Genomic DNA, 18447 nt, shown 5'->3' with positions numbered 1-18447 from the left:
TTATGCCAGGCAGCAGTCAGTAATGTGGCACCTGTTTTCCTCCAAAGGCACATCATGACATGTTTCTGACTCTGATGGAGTCATTGTAGTATAACCTCCCAAAGGTTAAAAATGAATAGAATGAGTGGGGATCAGGAGCCCACTGCCTGAGCCGCCTTCACCAGTGTTCTCATCTTTCAACAATGGCAGCAAGGTTTTTTTTTTTTCGCTGTATGAACTCACAGTACTGTGGTGTTGGTATTGGCAAAGTAGCTACACCGATTTGGGCTAATCCCAGAGAAAAATATTTTGAGTTATGCATTGTTCTTTGGTAAATCTGGCTATGTCTGACTTAATGTAAGAAATCTGCAAAGTAACATTGAAATTCCTCAGTCATTCCTCTCCCCTCCATCTTTGACAGACTCACATATTCGCTGTGTTACACATTTATTTGCCCGTTAATTTTAGGAAATGTGAAGGCTGGGAAGTGGTTCTCTTCTTGCTCGCTTTATAGTATAAGTTGTTCCTTTGTGCTTACAGTGTGTTATGTTCGAGGAGAGGGTGCTGAATTGAAGGAGAGTGGCAGGGTGTGATGGTGTAGGGATTTTGTAGGTAAATAAAGAGGCATTCATGGTTTCAACACCGAGATGAGAATTATCTTAAGGACAGCCCATTAGACACCTTTGCTCACCTTATCCTGCTCACCCACAAAGTTTCTTTCCAGCTCTCAATGCCGCGATTGCTCATAAGTTTACTGAGCACAGTCAGTATAGTACTTCATTTCTACATGGTTTCTCTTTTGGAGTCTTAACACATTGCCTTGTGCTAAGTATTTGCCCTGTATCTATCTGAGCCGAATGGTTTTTCTTCTTCTTTCATTTTTAACTCACCCATCAGTGTAACACATCTTACTTTCTAGATGGACGTGATCACGTCTACCTAGTTAAATGTCCTGTTAGACATTCTGCTGAAGTTAAAAAAGGTATAGTTTGTGTATATTTTTACTTATGTTATTTTCGTTAGAGAAAGGGAAGGAAAAACTAAAAGAAGATAAAATTCTTTGATTTGCTTTTAATAACTACCCTTTGGGATATTTTAGAATTGAAATAGTAGCTATATATTTGGTTTCAATTATTATTCTAAAATTGAAACGAACTTGTAAGCAAGCCTGTTGGTGGTGACTTGTCAGGTGCTGAAGTGAAATTGAATCATCTTTTATGTCCCAAGCAAAGCAAGAGCACCATCACAGGCATCATTATTTCCATCTTGTAAAACCCCTCAAAGGCAGAAATCTTTTTTCATTCATAACCAGTCAAAAGCATGAACAACTCTTCTGGATACAGGAGGTCCCCAGGCCAACCTCAAATCATTAACGACCAACTTTGATACTGGTTCCAAGTCTTTCAAATACGTGACTGTTTGGCAGCCAGATACAAACTCTATTTTGTAAAAAGCCTTTTCATTTCTCTGTTCAGGTCATTTTTAAATGTTTTATTAATGATCACATCAACAGGCTGAAGGAGGTCACTATGCTGAGATGCAGATAAAAATGAGTATTGTGGTTTTTTTTTTTCTCCCAGTTGGCTCAGTGGGAAATCCTATTAGTGCTCTAAGAAGTTACATAATTAGCATGGCACCCGCTGCTCATTTGTTGAGCCAAACTGATTTTTAATGTTCAGAATACAAAACATGGCAGGATCATCTTCATAATGCTCTGTGCTGTCACTGGTCGCCAGGAGCGTTTCTGAGTGACCGATCCGTAATAACAGCGATGATGAGAGCCACAATTAAATAGCACCCTGTGTTTAGAGCACTGTTCCTTCAGGTATCCGTTAGTCCAGTGAGTTCCTGAATGGTGGAGAGTGTGTAACATCAGTGCCATGTGTGCTCTGTCTTCTGGTGCAGAGGAAGAGAGTTACCAGAAATGCTGACCAGCCACTGGCGAAATGGGTGCTTTTTTTCCATCCCTTTTTTCCTCAGAGACTTCCTCTAATTTGACAGGATCACACACCTTAAGCATGTTTCAGTCTTCTGCTGTATCTTCTAACTTCACATAAACTAAGCTGTTTGATTTCACCAAACAAAGCCATTACTTTAAATTTTTTTTATAAGGGCAACAGTTATAAGATGGATTATCAGAAAAGTTCTCAGGTTCTCATGGGCTTATTTCACTCCCTGACAATTATCAAGGTAAGTCAATCCCAGTGATCAGTCTCTTTGTTTCAAACCCCGAGCCAGAATGTCAGTCTCCACCCCCACGTGGTCAGGGCCTGTTTACTCAAGCAATGCTGGGCCACTTGAGGACATGCAGGGGCCTGCCTCCCCCAAATCTTGTTATATATGTTGGGCTTATGGTTAGAAGCTGCTATAGGAATCAGTGGAGGATTTGATACTTACACTTTTGTTTAGGATACGTGAAGGGATGAGACAGAAAGATCTCAGGGCAGGGACTCAGATTGGACTTGTAGAACACAACACCTAAAGATTATATGTATTGTTGTTGATGTTTTTTCCTTAATACTGAGTGCTTGCAGAAGGCACTATCCATGCCTTCTCCTCTTAGTTATGCCATGAAGTAGTTCGTGTCACTACCTTATTTTATAGATGAAGAGAGAAAGACTTGGAAAGTTAAGTAAATTGCCCCAAGGTCTCATAGCTCATCAGTGTTACAATCCCTATTTAAACTCCAGAATGTTATCTCTAGAAACCAAAGTAGGACAGGCAGAGTCGGCCTAAGCAACCAAGTACTTTGTGCTCTCCTTTGACCCCTCTTGATGAAAGGATAGGAAAGGAGGCAGAGAAGAGGCTATTATAGGGAGTTATGCTCCCCTGCCTTCTCTGTTCAAATAAAATAAGTGTATCGTGCACGTTAGAACAGCCTGAAGCTCAGTGCACAGTTGGCTCAGGAACAGTGTTTTAGAGCCATAAATGTAAAGCTTTTGTAGCCACCCAGAGCTCTGCTACATATACCAAGGCCAGACTAGGCCACAGCTTCTGCATATTGAGTCTTGTCTGAGCTGAACCCGCCATCCCAAATGTTGACTGCTGGCTCACTGCTCAGGAGGAATAGTTTCTTAGCTGGAAGTCTCTTCAATGTAACGGAACCCTTTGCCTTTCTTAGATTTCGTCCTAATGCGAAATTTCCTCTGTTGAGCGTAGCTCTGATCTGCCAAGCACCTTAAATGCTCTCAGCCCAGAACCTTTTTTTTTTCTTTTTGATGGTGGTATTTGGGTATTTATTAAGGGTTGCTGACTTCCATACCTAGAAATGTTGTCAAGTATACTTACATTTAATATACTGTCATGCAGCAGGTAAGGAGGACTATTCTATCCCTTGATTCAGTTCAACTTCATGAGTATTTATTGGAAATGTACTTAGTTGGCAGACCCTGTGCCAGGCTCTTTAGGGGAGAGAGACTACCCAACATCTTAGCTCCTCTGACCCATCTCTTGAATTCTGTGTATTTACCAAAAGGCTTATAATTGTTCACCTTTACCAGCCCTTTATTTTTCAGATGAACATTCAGCAACTCACTTTTTCTTAAACCAAATAATTCTTTTAAAGTTGACAGAGAATCAACGGTTATTTTATTTTGCCTCAGACATAGAGGAAAGCGCTCCTGTATGTTACCCATCTGGGAAAGGGCCCTCTTATCTTTTCCTTCAGAGCTTCTTTCCTCTCTCCAGTCCCAGGGGCACTGTTTTTTAGCCTTTTGTTTTGCTTTGTTTTTTTTTTTTGTTTTTTGTTTTTTGTTTTTTATTTTTTGTTTTTTTGTACCTCCTTTCTGAAAAGCACATCTGTCACTTTACTATGAAGAGGCAAATAGCAGGTTGTTTGCAGGATGCACTGTATATACACTTTTGAAGAGTGAGAACTCTTCTTTATCCAGCCTGACATCCTTTATTAAATTTTTACTTCAGTCAAGAGGTCAGGAAAGATAAGTTAGTCTTAAAAAATTGTCAGAAGTCAACAGTTTAGGTAAAGGGCAGTCATTGAAGAAACCATGATGAAGGAAATTGTTGGGTGTGTCTTTTTCGTTAGTTATTCTTAGGTATGGAAAACACGTTACTCCCACAGTCTTGGTAAATCCTTAACTTGGTGGTACAGTTGCACCCCTGGGAGTTGCTTATTCAACATTCTCAAAAAACAAGTTTTTCAAATCATCCAAATGTGAGTTACGGCTCTAATCATACGGATTCCGTGACTCATACACAAAAATCAGCTTTATTATTTGACAATCACACAGCATGTGTTAAAACACTGAGGAAAATGTTTTGAGCGTTTGAAATAAGATTACATATTATACCCATCTGCTTTGAAGTCTTGTCCTTGGATATGTCTTTCATGGTGGTGTTGACATTGCACCATTGAAGACTATATTTCATGAATAAGCTCAAGCATTTTTCTACTTTTGGCAAACTTCAGGTGCTTGGAAATTTCCAATTAGGGTGGCTGGTATCTATGCCAAGTGATTGATGTCATTTTATTTACTTTATTTGGAGCTGTTGAAGGGATGATTTCTTTCCAAATCATTGTAATAAGGAGTGTTATAAGTTAGTGCTCCAGAGGCGGAGAACAAATTTGGTTTTTTACCAAAGGGACAAATGTTGACTTTTAAATATTTGTCAGAATCAGATAGTATATTAGTTTGCTAGGGCTGCCTTAACAAAGAACCACAAACTGGGTCTATTAAACAATAGGAGTTTATTTTCTCATAGTTCTGGCTCCTGGAAGTCTAAGATGAAGGTGCCCAAAGGTTTAGTTTCTCCTGAAGTCTCTCTCTGTGGCTTGTAGAAGGCCTTCTTGCTGTTCTTACATGATCTTTCCTCTGTGCGGGCACATGTCTGTGTCCTAATCTCTTCTTATAATGACACCTGTCCTGTTGGATTAGGGCCTACCCTAATGATCTCACTTAACTTTAATTACCTCTTTGAAGACCCTGTCCCCAAATACAGTCACATTCTGAGGTACTGGCTGTTAGGCTTTCAACATGAATCTGAACTGTGTGTTCAGCCCATAACAAATGAGAAGGGAGAAGGCTTCATGTGGTGGCCACTTTTCAGGCCACTCTGTGTTAATAAGAGTTGTGCAGGCAGAACAGCAGTGGGGCTTAAGAAGGGGCATCCCTGGAAAGCAGATCAGGCTGAGCTTCAGATTTCCCTTCTCTCACTTGAGGGAATCTTCAGATTTAAAAAGAAAATAGATTTTGTAAAAACTGAGCTGGAAATGGTGTCAGGTATTTGTCTTCTCTTTAAATGCTATCATGCAAATCATACCCCTTCTGGTATCCTTGCCCTTCTGGGAGATGTTACCCTAAAAGGGGCTTTCCAAGCTCCACTCTCAGCTCTCAGGCACCCACCCGCTCTTCTCCAGGGCAGGCCAGAGGAGTTTCAGTCCTTTGAATGTTAGTCATTGGAGAACCACATAACCCCAACCTCCAGAAACAAGCAGATGCATTTTTTCTTTTTGCCTTGAGAGAATCTTTGGATTTTTGGTTTGTTTAGACATTCTACCTGAAAAGTCCTGTCCTCATCCAGTCTCTTGGCAAGTGTGCCCTGATGTATTCTCGTGTGTGGATGTTTCCTTCTGATATACATTAACAACCTAGCAAATGCCTAGGAGCAATGTTACTTTCTGTGCAACTATATATTTTATAAATAATCATTTGCTGAAGTAATTTCAGAAAACTCAAACTTGAGGATTTATAGTGGCTTTGCCCAAGGGTCATTCATCCTAGACTGTAAATGCAGTTACTTACAGGCCTTTTACCTGAAGTGGATCAAAAGGGGAAATACTTGCTCCATCTCATTCATCATTAAATTTAATTATCTTGAAACACCACCTGTGGAAAAGTCAGGGGGATTCTGCTTACATTTCTGCCCTGCAGGACACTGGCATTAACACTTCTTATTAATTAGTTCTTCACAGTTTTTTCCTTTGATGAGTGATCATTTTCCTTTTGAATTTGCTAATCTTTGATATAATTTCCCCTGGATTCGATTACACATATACATTAATAGCAAAATTACAGTAATAGGAAAATTAAAGTATGCTTCTATTTCTGTGATTTCCTGGCTAAAGTTTAAAGAATGCATTGGCTGCTCACTTTATATTTTTTGTGATTTATGCTGGTTCTCTATGGCTAACTCACTTGATTAGTCACACACACTCTTTAAAACTTTTAAGCAAAAAAAGTTATTTCTTCCCTATTCTGAAGCAACAGAATTGGGAGGTTTAGCTGAGTACATGCCCAAGGTGTTGGCCAGACACAGAGCTTCCTTTGGAAGTTGCTACACCCTGCAACCCAATCTCTTAGGTGTTAGCCACCAGCTTTCCAAGAGAGGACATAAGCCAGTCTCCTACATGTTCATGGCAAAATGTTACTTCTGCTTCCTACAGATGGTTTAGCTAAGGGGAGAGATCTATGTCTAATCAGTACATTGACTTTCAGACCCCTTCAAATACCCGTCGGAGAAAGCAGTCATGAAATCGCCCTTTGTAGCACTTGACAAGACACTTTTGGGGCCTCAGGAAGAAGTGTGTATAGACCATCCATTTCTCCAGGTTCTTTGAGCTCCCTCTGTTGAGGTAAATCATCAGTAAACAATGTACTTCCGATGTATTATTTCAGCTCCCAGCAGAAATGCCATCACTCAGGCAAGATTTAATATTGTGCCTTCAGCACCTGGGAGAAAAAAACTTTCATCCTTTGCACCATATGGTTGAAGACATTGATATGAAAAGAGTTTCTGTCTTTTGTAACATAAGTTGAAGACATTACTTGGTGTCCCTTATAAAGGGTCTTCCATAATAAAATTCTCCTTGAAATTAATGCCAAGATAAACAAAATCTGCCTTCCATGTTTCTTTTTTGATGAAGTGAGAACTATACTATGAACAGTTTCCCTTTTCTGCCTTAGTTGCAGGCAAATAAAGCTAAGTCCAGTGCTCAGTTGGAGTAACTGACATCTTAAGTATGTACTAATGTCTCTTTCTGTATTCCCTTTAATTAATTTCTGTTATTTTTAATAACAAAATGTTCAGTTATATATTTAGTTTAATTTTGAAACTATTTAACATCCTTCTTGCAAGAATTAAACCAAATAACTAGTTGGCAAAAAACCATAATTGTCCTTAATACTTAGGAGTTTGTAACAGTTTGTGCCTTAAAGATATAAACTTCTATTGTCTTAAAAATGTATTTATCTCAGAATGTACCAATGTGTGCAGCTCCACCCACCTCACCATATACTGTTCAGTTTGTATAAATACACCTACTAAGACATGATATCTAGGTCCCAAATGGACACATATTAGGTTCATGTCTTATAGATGCCTTTACATTCCTGTTGTAAAGGACTTAGCATGTTGGTTTGGGAGCCTCATGCATGGGAGAGAGGTATCCATCATGGAAACAATGGTGAGTCTGTGAGTTCTCTGCAGTAAAACCCACCACACCCTAAACTTAAAGGCACAAATGATGTTAATGAAGACTGGTTCTGTATCAGTTGATTGAAAAGAACAGTGATCTACAGAGACCCTTACATAGTAAGCGTGATTAACATTTTTTCCTGCTACAAGAAAAGTTTGAACTTTGACCAGACTATCATGTTTCTGCTCCTAGCTGCCATTAACATGAGTCTAGTTTTTATATGATTACTCCTTTTCCCTTTTGCCCCATAGGTGGAAATAAGTTGAATAAATATATTCACTGGACATCCTAAATGCTGAAAAGGACTGCTTGCTACACGTGACAATATAGTTCCATAATCTTGGCAGGAAGCAGCACCCTTATGTAATGCCCTGTTCTCTCCTGATTTACCACAGCTGGGATGTAACACAAGTGACTTTGTGCTGTGTAGGTGAAACATTATTAAAATTTTATGTATTCAGCTCTGAAGTAAATATGACAAAATATTACCATTTTAAAAATTCTGGATGGTAGGCACATGTGTATTCATTGTATTACTCTTTGCGTGTTCCTGTATGTTGAAATGTTTTCCATAATTTTTGAAACTAGTATATAATAGAGGAAAAAAGAGTCCACCCTGGTGGTTTGGGTTGAAGAGCGGGTAAGGTTAGGGAGAGGAAACAGCCATGCCCTTCACCTGGCGGGCATGGAGATTTTCCAGAGGATTCTGTCAAAGAAAATCACCTTAACTTAGTTTGGATTGCTTCTAGCTGAAAACTCTTTTTCGTAGCCGGGGAAGAAGTCTGTTATTTATATTTCTGCATGCGACGTATGCATGTTTCAGCCCTGGACTGAGGATCAGAAATCTCTCCATGAAAGGCTTGCGTGTGCACCACTAATGTCGGGGTCAGCCATGTGAAACCCTGTGCAGCCAGACTGCTTTCTCTCTGGAGACTGCAAACCTAAAAGGGTCCTTCAGGCTGTCAGGTAGCCAGTGGGAACTGTCAGAGTCCCAAGCCTGAGGTTCCAGTTGCAGAAGAAACCTGCAGACAACCAGTGTGTGAGGCCAAATTCTTTAAAATATGTAGAGATATCTTATTTGAAGAAAAGCTTGTGCATGTTTGTGTATGTGTGTGCTCATGCACATATGTGTACATGTACGTGTGTGTGCATATATGTGTATGTGTACATGCATGTATGTATATCACTTAGTCACTGCTTTTGTTGTTAAAGGGAACAGTGTGACTTTCTGATCTATTTGACATTGATTTGGGGCTGTGTGATGCTGCATGGCTTGATGTAGACTAGAATTCCAGATGCTACTGACTACATTTTCCAGGCCAAGGGCATATTTCTGCGTGTTTGGAGGTGCACGCTGAAAGGAATTTTCACTTTTTAGAAGACTCACTGATCCAAAAGACACCTTTGCAGCAAGTCACATGTAAGGGCAATAGTTTGGAGAGGAGGGGAGAGTATGTGGTTTAGTTATTATTCTCACAGCCTTGGAGCATATGGCCCATGGTAGCTGGAGATCCACACATCCAGGAGAGCTTCGATTTCAGGCAAGGCTGTGGGCCGCAGTGCTGATAGGTTCAGCAGTGGTTCTCAACCTTTAGAGCCACAGGTAGAGGGCACAAACTGTTTCTTTTCCCCTACCTTACCCACCCTCCAGCCTCAGCAAACTTAGTGGTTCTTTTCTCCTCTAGTATATAGTACTTTCAAAAATTATAAAACACATTTCAACATACAGGAATGTGCAAAGAGTAATCAATACACATGTGTCTACCATCTAGAATTTTGTATGTGTATGCAGAGATCAGAACTCACTGTGTGTCCCAGGCTGGTGTCCTGGGCCCAAGTGATCTTCCATCCTCAGCTTCTCAAAGTGCTTGGGTTACAGGCATGAGCCACTGGGTCTGACCTAGAATATTTTAAATGGTAACATTCTGTCATATTGACTACAGATCTGATTATATAAATTTTAATTTCTGCCATCATATCAATCATGGAAAACACTTTCCCATCTATAGTGCCTCTCACTGCATGCAGCAATTCTTAACTGAAGGCAGGGATATAACTGGGAGAAAGCCTTCCTTTCAGAGATTGCAGCTCCTCTCACCCTGCCTGCAGTTTGAGAGCCAGCAGTCTAGAGTAAAGAGCAGTGGTCTAGAGGTCCTGAGTCCCAGGTTCTGTTGTCATTTCTGCCATTAAATGGCTCCTGGCACAAACCTGACACCTAGTAGGTGAACAGTAATGATTTATGGAGAATGGCATGAATTAACCAGCTGTGCTATCTTAGGCAAGCCACTTAATCTCCTTGGCTTCAGTTTCTTCACCTAAAGAATCAGAAAAATGGATTAGGTGACCTCTAAGGCCTCTTTCGGTTGTAAAATTATATGATTCTGTGATTGGACCTTTACCTCAGAGGAAGATTAATTTGACAGGAGTGTGAAGGATGGATCAGAGTGAGAGCCAAGAGAGGGGAATACACCTTTCTCTGAATTAGTTCAAGATTTCCTTTGCTACTAGTATTTTTTAAGCACTTACTTACGTTGTTTTTCCCTGTAGTTTGCATAGACTGACCATCATTTTCTGCAAAGATCATAAACTTGTTAAGGACCGGAACTATGACTTTTTTTCCCTATTTCTATGTGCCTCAAAATATAAGGCCTAATAATGGCTTATAGCAGTAGCTCAGAGTTCATACAGTGTTTTCACACAGCTTGTTAAATCTGCGAGGGAAGCGTTCTTTCCCCTTTTTACTGCAGAGGAAACTGAATGTTGCAGAGGTGAAGTGGCTTACTGAGCATCGTTGCTGGTAAGTGGATCAACTCCAAATTGGGCTCACCTGACTAGTCTTCTATTCCCAGTGGAGTCTCTAGTTCTGACGTAAAGACTCTGCTGTAGGAAGGCCCTGGGATGAGCAGGAACGCTGCTTCAGAGCAGCCGTCAGCTTGACCACAGGAAGCTGCCCCTTTCACTTTGTGGCTCTTTTATTTCTGGCCTTCGGTTGTAGGTTCCTTCAGTGTATCCTCATATTGCCTAATCTTTTCATGCCTCATTAAATACAACAGTTTTCCCTCAGGGCTACACATTCATCTGCCAAGGATTATTCCCTGAACAGCAGCTCCCTCAACCTTTTACAGCCCTTTTTCCTTCTGTTGTATGATTTAGCCATAGCGACAGCCATGTATACATGCATATATGTGAGTGCATGTGAAATACTCTTTACTTATTCAATCATTTCTTCTCATCTGTGGCAGATGATGGTGGCCTGACCTTGGTCAGTAGCAGTGAAGTTTGAGAGAAAGGGATGATATGACAACTCTTATGGAGGTATAGCCCACAGGTCTCGATAGTGGGCCATCACCATCACTTCCTGCCGGAAGGAGCTAGGAAAGGGAAGTGTATCTGAGAGGAAAAGTGATACATTCTGTTTTGGAGATGCTGTGCCTTTTGATGTCTTTTTGGACATTGCATTGAGAGATACCATATAGGTAATTGATAAGCAATTTTCAGCTCTGGGGCGGTACCTGAGATTGAGTTACGAATTTGGAATTAATCATCAAGGGAGAGAATGAGAAGGGGAAATGGTGAAGGATGGAACATTAACATTGAAGAGACAGCCATACAGAGGTAGAGGAGTGTTTGGGGCACAGAGAGAAAGGGCAGCTGGGGAACTGGAGGAGACCAGAAGGAGGTGGTGTTACAGAAGCCAGGGAGAGGCACTTTATAAAAGCCAGACTTGTAAACTCTGCATTCATTCATCTATTCAACAAATACTATCTGTGTACCCAGTAGGCGGGGAAGGGATGTGCACTGGTGAAGATAATGGGTGACTTTTTTAAAGTTCCAGCTTTAGTTCAGCTCTGTTGTTCAGACTGTAATGTTGGATCTATTCTTTATCCTTTCTAAGCCTCAGTTTCCTTGTCTCTGAAATAATAAAGGATAAGAGCAGTTCCTGCTTTAAGAGTTGCTTTGAGTTTGGAATGAGATAACATATGTAAAACATCAAGCATGTCCCAGCAGATGGGAAATGCTGTCGTCTTAGTCCATTCTGTGCTGATATAACAAAATACCATAGACTGGGTAATTTATAATGACCAGAAATATATTGGCTCTTGGTTCTGGAGGCTGGGAAGTCTAAGGTTGAGGGGTGCGCCATCTTAAGGTCTTCTTGCTGTGTCATCCCATGGCAGAAGGGCAAAGAGAGGGTGTGAGAGAGAGCAAAAGATTAAACTCACAGCCTCAAGCGCTTTTAGAATTGGCATTAATCCATTTGTGAGGGTGGCGCTCTCATGACCTAAACAGCTCTCATTAGGCCCTGCCTCTCAACATAGTCACATCAGGGATGAAGTTTCCAACACATCCCTTTTCGGGGAGACATTCAAACCATAGCAGCTATGAATTATTATTTCCCCCTCTCACAGTTGAGGAAACAAGTTACAGAAGGGCCAAATAAGTAGTTTGTGGTTTTGAACTCAGATCCCCATCTGCACAAGTCACATTATCTCCTCATCCTGCCCCAGGCGGCCTCCTTGTCTGAAGCAGAAGTATCTGCCCAGGTCACTGGGAGCCACAGTCCATTTCTCCTCCTGAGACTGCGGGGATGGACTTTGGTTCAGTGCCCAGAGTAGGACAAGAGGCAGACTGAACTGAAAATGATGTCCTGACCAATTCCTGGCTCAGCCTGTTTAAAAGGCCCCCATCCTACTCCTGATAGCAGGGAGATAGTCTAGGAATAGAGTATGTGGGAATCCTTTTGAAATTCCCCGGACACTAACAGCTACACCTTCACCTGGAATTTCAGGCAAAAGTAAGGAAGAAGAGGGCTATTGTCTGAGAAATCCTCTGCTGCTTAAGAGGGAGCGACTGCTCCTGGGTCCCTGGGAAGCACTATCCCTGGCACTCTTACAGATACCCTTAGTGGTGTTGCCAACCTCAAAGCTCGGGGAAATAGTTGCCTTTCATCCTCATTTGAGAGCATCCCTGTGGTGGAGGGTACACAATGCCAGTGACAGTTACTGTTTCTGATGCTCTTTGACAATGAGTGGTCTTTGGATTTCTACCGCTTTAATCACTTCTGGGTCTTAGAGTGTGAGTGCCCTCATACTGCTGCTGGCATGGGCTAAGAGACAGTAATGTGAGGCTGAAGGATGCAAATAGTTCTGAGCTGGCATTTTGACTTTGGAGCCCTCCAGGAGCAATAACTCTGTCAGATTGTCCTGACACGGTACATTAAGAGGTGCAGATAAAAGCTACATCCTGTAAAATATATACTTCAATCGCACCTGCCTTCTGCACCTCCACCACCGGGAAGGGATGGGTGTTCACTCGTGTTCTGCGTTACCAGCCTCTTAGCCAGCTGCCTCATTTGATTGTTCATTGTGTCACTTGAAGATGAATTGAAAGAAGAAGAAGAAAAACTTTATGCATGCCAATCTGTATCTCTGAACTTCTCACATTAAGTAGACATAGAAAAAAAAAAAGTTTGTCAGCACTGAACATCAATTACTAAACATTTTTAAAAAATCAGACTGGGCATCGTGGCTCACACCTGTAGTCCCGGCACTTTGGGATCCCGAGGTAGGGAGATCACATGAGTCCAGAGTTCAACACCAGCCTCAGCAAAATAGCAAGACACTTTTCTCTACAAAAAATTTAAAAATTAACCAGGCATGGTGGCACATGCCCATAGTTCAAGCTGCGCAGGAGGCTGAGGAAGGAGAATTGCTTGAGCCCGAGAGTTCAAGGCTGCAGTGAGCAACAAGTGTGCCACTGTACTACCTGGGCAACCGAGTGAGACCTTGTCTCTGAAAGAATCCAAGCAATGAAGAAAATGAATTTCAGTTTTATAAGTTTATGAATTATTATTTTCTTTTGGTTAGGTTTCTGTGGCTTTATTTTTCTTTCCCATGATTAATTTCTCCCATGCGTTCAGTCTGTGGGTCAGTGTAATCATTTATATGACTCTTTTTAGTAGATCCTTAAAAAGAACTTTGAAGTTTACCATTTCAGAAAGCTTCATCCCCAGAAATCGGTTTGTGTATTACTATCAGCAGAAGTTATATTTGACCTCACTAATGAATGGTAATAGACTGAATCTGGCCCACACATTAGTGTGAGCATTTTAAAGTTAGTATCAACAATTAAAACTATGGAATGTCATGTAAAATTTCAAATTTCTTTCTTCTCTGACAAATCTGAATATTGAGCAACATTGAGTCCAATCCTGTCTGGCCATAACCTGCAGGCACTGAATAGTGGTTGTCCCTTTTAGATGGGGAAGAAACTTTCCAGCTGGCACAGTCCCCACATCTCCCTAGTTATTAATACATTCTGATTTATTCAAAGTTCTGCAATAGTGCTTACAACTGGTGGGTAAGAGCATAAATGGGCACAACTTAAATGAAGGGGAATTTCATAGTATGTGTCAAATTACGAATGCATATATCCTTTGACCAAACAATTCACCTCTAGACATTTATTTTTATATTCCTACTTATGCAAAATGACATAAGAATAAGGTTATTTATTGAAGCACTCTTTATAATAGTGAAAGATTGGAAACAATCTGTTCATAGAATGGGAACTGGTGGAAAAAGGCTGTAGCATCCCAGAGAAGACTATGTAGTTATAAAGAAAAGAATGAGAAAACTCTCTACAAACTAATATGGAGAAATTCCAAGATGGTATTATGTTAAAAGAGAGGCAAGATATAAAACAGTGGATATACTGTGCTATCATTTGTATTCAGTATGTGTGTATATTTGCTAGTACGTGCATAAAACATCAAGAAGTATACACCAAATTCGTAAAACACTGATTGCCCCTGGAAGGGCAACCAGGTAGTTGGGTGACAGGAGTGAGAGGGCCAATTTTCACAGAATATTTAATGCCCTATTGTACCTTTTAATTTTTAAGCCATATAATTGTATCAGCTACTTAAAAAAAAAGTAAATGTCCTGTCTGAGTTCTGTATACATTTGCATTTTCAGTGCAATGAGCTATAAGGGGCTGTACCTTACCAAATTTAAGAGTTTTTATTTTAGGGTTAAAAGGATTTTTAATAAAAATTATCAAAGGCAGCCTGAGTGTTGAAACTGTTACTCTCAAGTTTTTATCATTTCCTCTATAAAGTTGCACAGACTTAGTTTCTGGCCTTAAATCATACCTATTTTCAGCTTCCCTGAAATCAAGAGTGTCCTGTGCCATATCAATTAAAGTAAATGTACTTTCAATTAAAGGTGTTAAGTATGAGTCTGAAAAGATTAATTCTTTATAAAAGGATGACCTTCAGTAGTTCGCTCCAATTAGGCATTTTTCCAACTATATTTCATCTTGATGGGACAAGTCTACTACTCATAATCAATCACTGTGATCTTTTCAAAGGCGAGTATTTTAGGTTCAGAGTCATAAAAGAATGACTTGACTATGCAGCCTCCATAACTTGAACCACAGTTGATATAGACAGAAATTATGAGTGTTGGATATTACTTTTTGTGTTATTAATATTTGAAGCATCAGGATATGCATAATGATATTCTGGGTACAGTTCTTACACCTCTCATGACCTTACTAGAATAAATTTCTTTAAATAAGACCGATGGAAAAGAAGAGAGGAAATGAACAATGACACAAATTAATGTCCAATCAAATTCATCATTTTTTTCCTGTCATTTTATTATTAAATACATTATAAATGCTTGCTTTCCTCATGGTTGTTTTCTTATTGGACTACTTTAGTTTGAAGTGAATCATTGCTCATATACAGCACACAAAACCAAGACTATTAAGGAAATGAATGCTTGGTAATTGTTTTATGGGAACATGCAAAATCTTGGAGAATAATATTGCTTTATCTTAAAGGAATTGAGCATTTCTGTTTGTATTTGGTACCCTCAGTATGGAATTATTGGCCTTCACTCTGCCATTCATTAAATTTGTAAACTTGGAGAAGCTGTTGAACACAATCATGGAAAAAATGGAAAACAAATAATACCTCTTTGCATATCTCAAAGGTTAATTATTGAAATTAAATGAGATTATGTATGATATATATTATATATCATATCTCATTTAATTATAGTGTACATACATATGTATGTGTATACATTTATATATTAGTGTTACTTAAAATGTAGTCCAGTGACCCTGGGAGTCCTTGAGACCCTTTCAGGGAGCCCATGAGGTCAAAACAATTTTTATAATGATAGCAAGAAATTACTTGCCTTTTTCACTCTTTCACACATGTTCAGTGGAATTTTTCAATTCCTGTCTCTATAACATTCGACATTGCAACAGATTGCAGAAACAATTGTAAGATTCGAGCTATCCTAAGCCCGATATTATAGAGGTTTACAAAAATGTGAAACAATGGGCTCTTTTTCACTGACTTGTTTTCATTTTGAAAAGGAAAGTAATTTTTCGTATAAAATTTACGTTAATATATAATGGGTTATTGTCATTTTCAAATAAATTAATATTTTTTAATTATCAATTTTAATTTCTAATACAGTAAACTTTGATAGATATAGTCCATATAAACAAAATCTCTTTAGGGGTCCTCAGTACTTTTTAAGAACATAAAAGTGTTCTAAGACCAAAAAGTTTGAGAACTGCTGATATATATGAAAGCACTAAGTAAATGTGCAGTGGTGACATTGGTGGTTTATTAAGAAACTTTGCCAGGCGCAGTGGCTTATGCCTGTAATCCCAGCACTTTGGGAGGCCAAGGCAGGCGGATCACTTGAGGTCAGGAGTTCAAGACCAGCCTGACCAACATGGTGAAACCCCATCTCTACTGAAAATACAAAAAATTAGCTGGGCTTGGTGGCACACTCCTGTATTCCCAGCTGCTTGGGAGGCTGAGGCAGGAAAATTGCTAGCTAGAACCTGGGAGGCAGAGGTTGCAGTGAGCAAAGATCTTGCCACTGCATTCCAGCCTGGGTGACAGGCGACAGAGCAAAACTCCATCTCAAAAAAATAAATAAATGAAAAGAAAGTTTAAGCTGTTTAAACAATGCAGCACGCAAACCATCCTCCCACTGTAGGCACTGTTGTGAGTGGTACACTCCACCTCCAAGGCAGGGTTCTTTAGTCTGGGGTCCAAGATGATTTCTGAATCCTCTGTAGTTATCTAAAATTTTACGCATTAAGTTATGTGTGGTAGTCCCTCTGTATCTTTGCAAGGGTATGTTTCAAAACTGCTGTGGATAACTGAAGCCAAAGGTAGTACTGAACCATCTATGCAGTATGTTTTTCCCTATACATACTTACTTATGATAAAGCTTAATTAGGCACAGTAAGAGATTAACAGCAAGAAATAATAATAAAATAGAACAATTACAACAATATAGTGTCATAAAGGATATGTGAATGTGGTCTCTCTCTCAGAATATTTTACTGTGCTGACATGGGTAACCGAAACCATGGAACATGAAACCAAAGATAAAGGGGGACTGCTGTATCTACTTTCTTTTAGGGTGAGGATCCACAATTTTTACAGTTTTCAGATTTCCATAGGTCCTAAAAGAAGCACAGTTATATCCCTGGTCCCATTTTAGCCCTGAGGGGAGTAGTGATAAAGTCAAGGTTGGGGAAACCTGAGGGGAGATGCAAAGTTCAAGGTTCAAGGCTCTCATATCTGGGTGTGGGCTTGGACATGTCTTGAGTTCTTGGCCCTTTACTTCTCCCTGTTTTGTTTATGGAAAAGTGGGAGACAGGCTGACTTTCTAGACACTGAGGAAAAGGGCATTCTTTCAGCGAGTGCCATGCCCTGTGCATCATTGTGGGCTCCCTCACTCTTAGTGTGGTTGGATGTGGTAAGACATAAAGAACCAAAATCAGGCTGTGGACCAAAAAGGGCCCAGAGACAAACTTCGCTGTGGTTTGGGCATGGTTCACAGAGACCGGGAGGTTTCACACAGAGCTTGAGAGTGCAAATGCTCAATTTCCCGATGTTCCGGGATGGGTATTCAGGCTGTCTCTGACTCTGTCTTAGACATTTTCAGAGGCTGAGCTAATACTAGTTCGTGTTTCCTACTGCAACTTTCTCTCTCTCACTCTCTCTCTGTCTCTCTCTCTCCTTTCTTTCTTAATGAGACAAACTCTTGCTCTGTCGCCCATAGTGCAGTGGTGTGATCTCGGCTAACTGCAACTTCCACCTCCAGGGTTTCAGTTCTCCTGCCGCAGCTTCCTGAGTAGCTGGGATTATAGGGATGTGCCACCACTCCCAGCTAATTTTTGTATTTTTAGTAGAAATGGGGTTTCACCATGTAGGCCAGGCTGGTCTCAAACTCCTAACCTCAAGTGATCCGTCCGCCTCAGCCTCTCAAAGTGCTGGGATTACAGGCGTGAGCCACCGTGCCCGGCTTCTACTGCAATTTCTTAAGATGTTTTTGTTAACCTTACTTACAGCATCTGTTGATACTTATAATATTTTAGTGTTCTTACAAGAATTTGAAACTATTCTAATTATAGCTCACTGCCCCTTATTATCATTTCTTAAAATTAATTTGAATGGAAAACTTGTGTCTCAGATATTTATGTATTTCATATCTCCCTGTGCCATTTAATGTTTAAATTGCATATACATATATATTTTTCAGTTTTATGTAAGCCTTTACAGTTACTTAAAGTTTTATATATTCCTGGGGCAAAACTTGGCAAAATTGCCTACTGAATATATAAAATTTTAAATTTAGATAAAATTTTAAACTACTAAGTGTGTACCTTTTTCTTGGTGTTGTGCTACATGATTTAATGTGTAGTGCTTCTTGAATTCTGTCACTGAGACCATCTTGCCTGTTTGTTTCACTTTTAAAAATGATTTAATAAAATATTATTTTTCAAGAAAAAATATGAAAAATGCAGTGCATACCATTTATTTTAGACTAAAGGCTTCTGAAAATTTTAATGAAATTATATTGGCCGGGTGTGGTGGCTCATGCCTGTGATCCCAGCACTTTGGGAGGCCGAGGCTGGGGGGATCACCTGAGGTCAGGAGTTTGAGACCAGCCTGACCAACATGGAAAAACCCCATCTCTACTAAAAAT

At 39.9% G+C, this 18447-nt stretch overlaps 1 protein-coding gene across 1 annotated transcript in view; it reads left to right on the top strand.

The window, feature by feature from the left end:
• STK39 (serine/threonine kinase 39) overlaps window positions 1–18447 on the top strand; it is a 294181-nt gene that overhangs the window by 212047 nt on the left and 63687 nt on the right. The gene's annotated exons all lie outside the window — the stretch shown is intronic.

This window comes from Chlorocebus sabaeus, chromosome 10 (assembly GCF_047675955.1).
Source record: "Chlorocebus sabaeus isolate Y175 chromosome 10, mChlSab1.0.hap1, whole genome shotgun sequence".
Taxonomy (NCBI): domain Eukaryota; kingdom Metazoa; phylum Chordata; class Mammalia; order Primates; family Cercopithecidae; genus Chlorocebus; species Chlorocebus sabaeus.
This window is presented reverse-complemented; position numbering and strand designations above follow the sequence as displayed.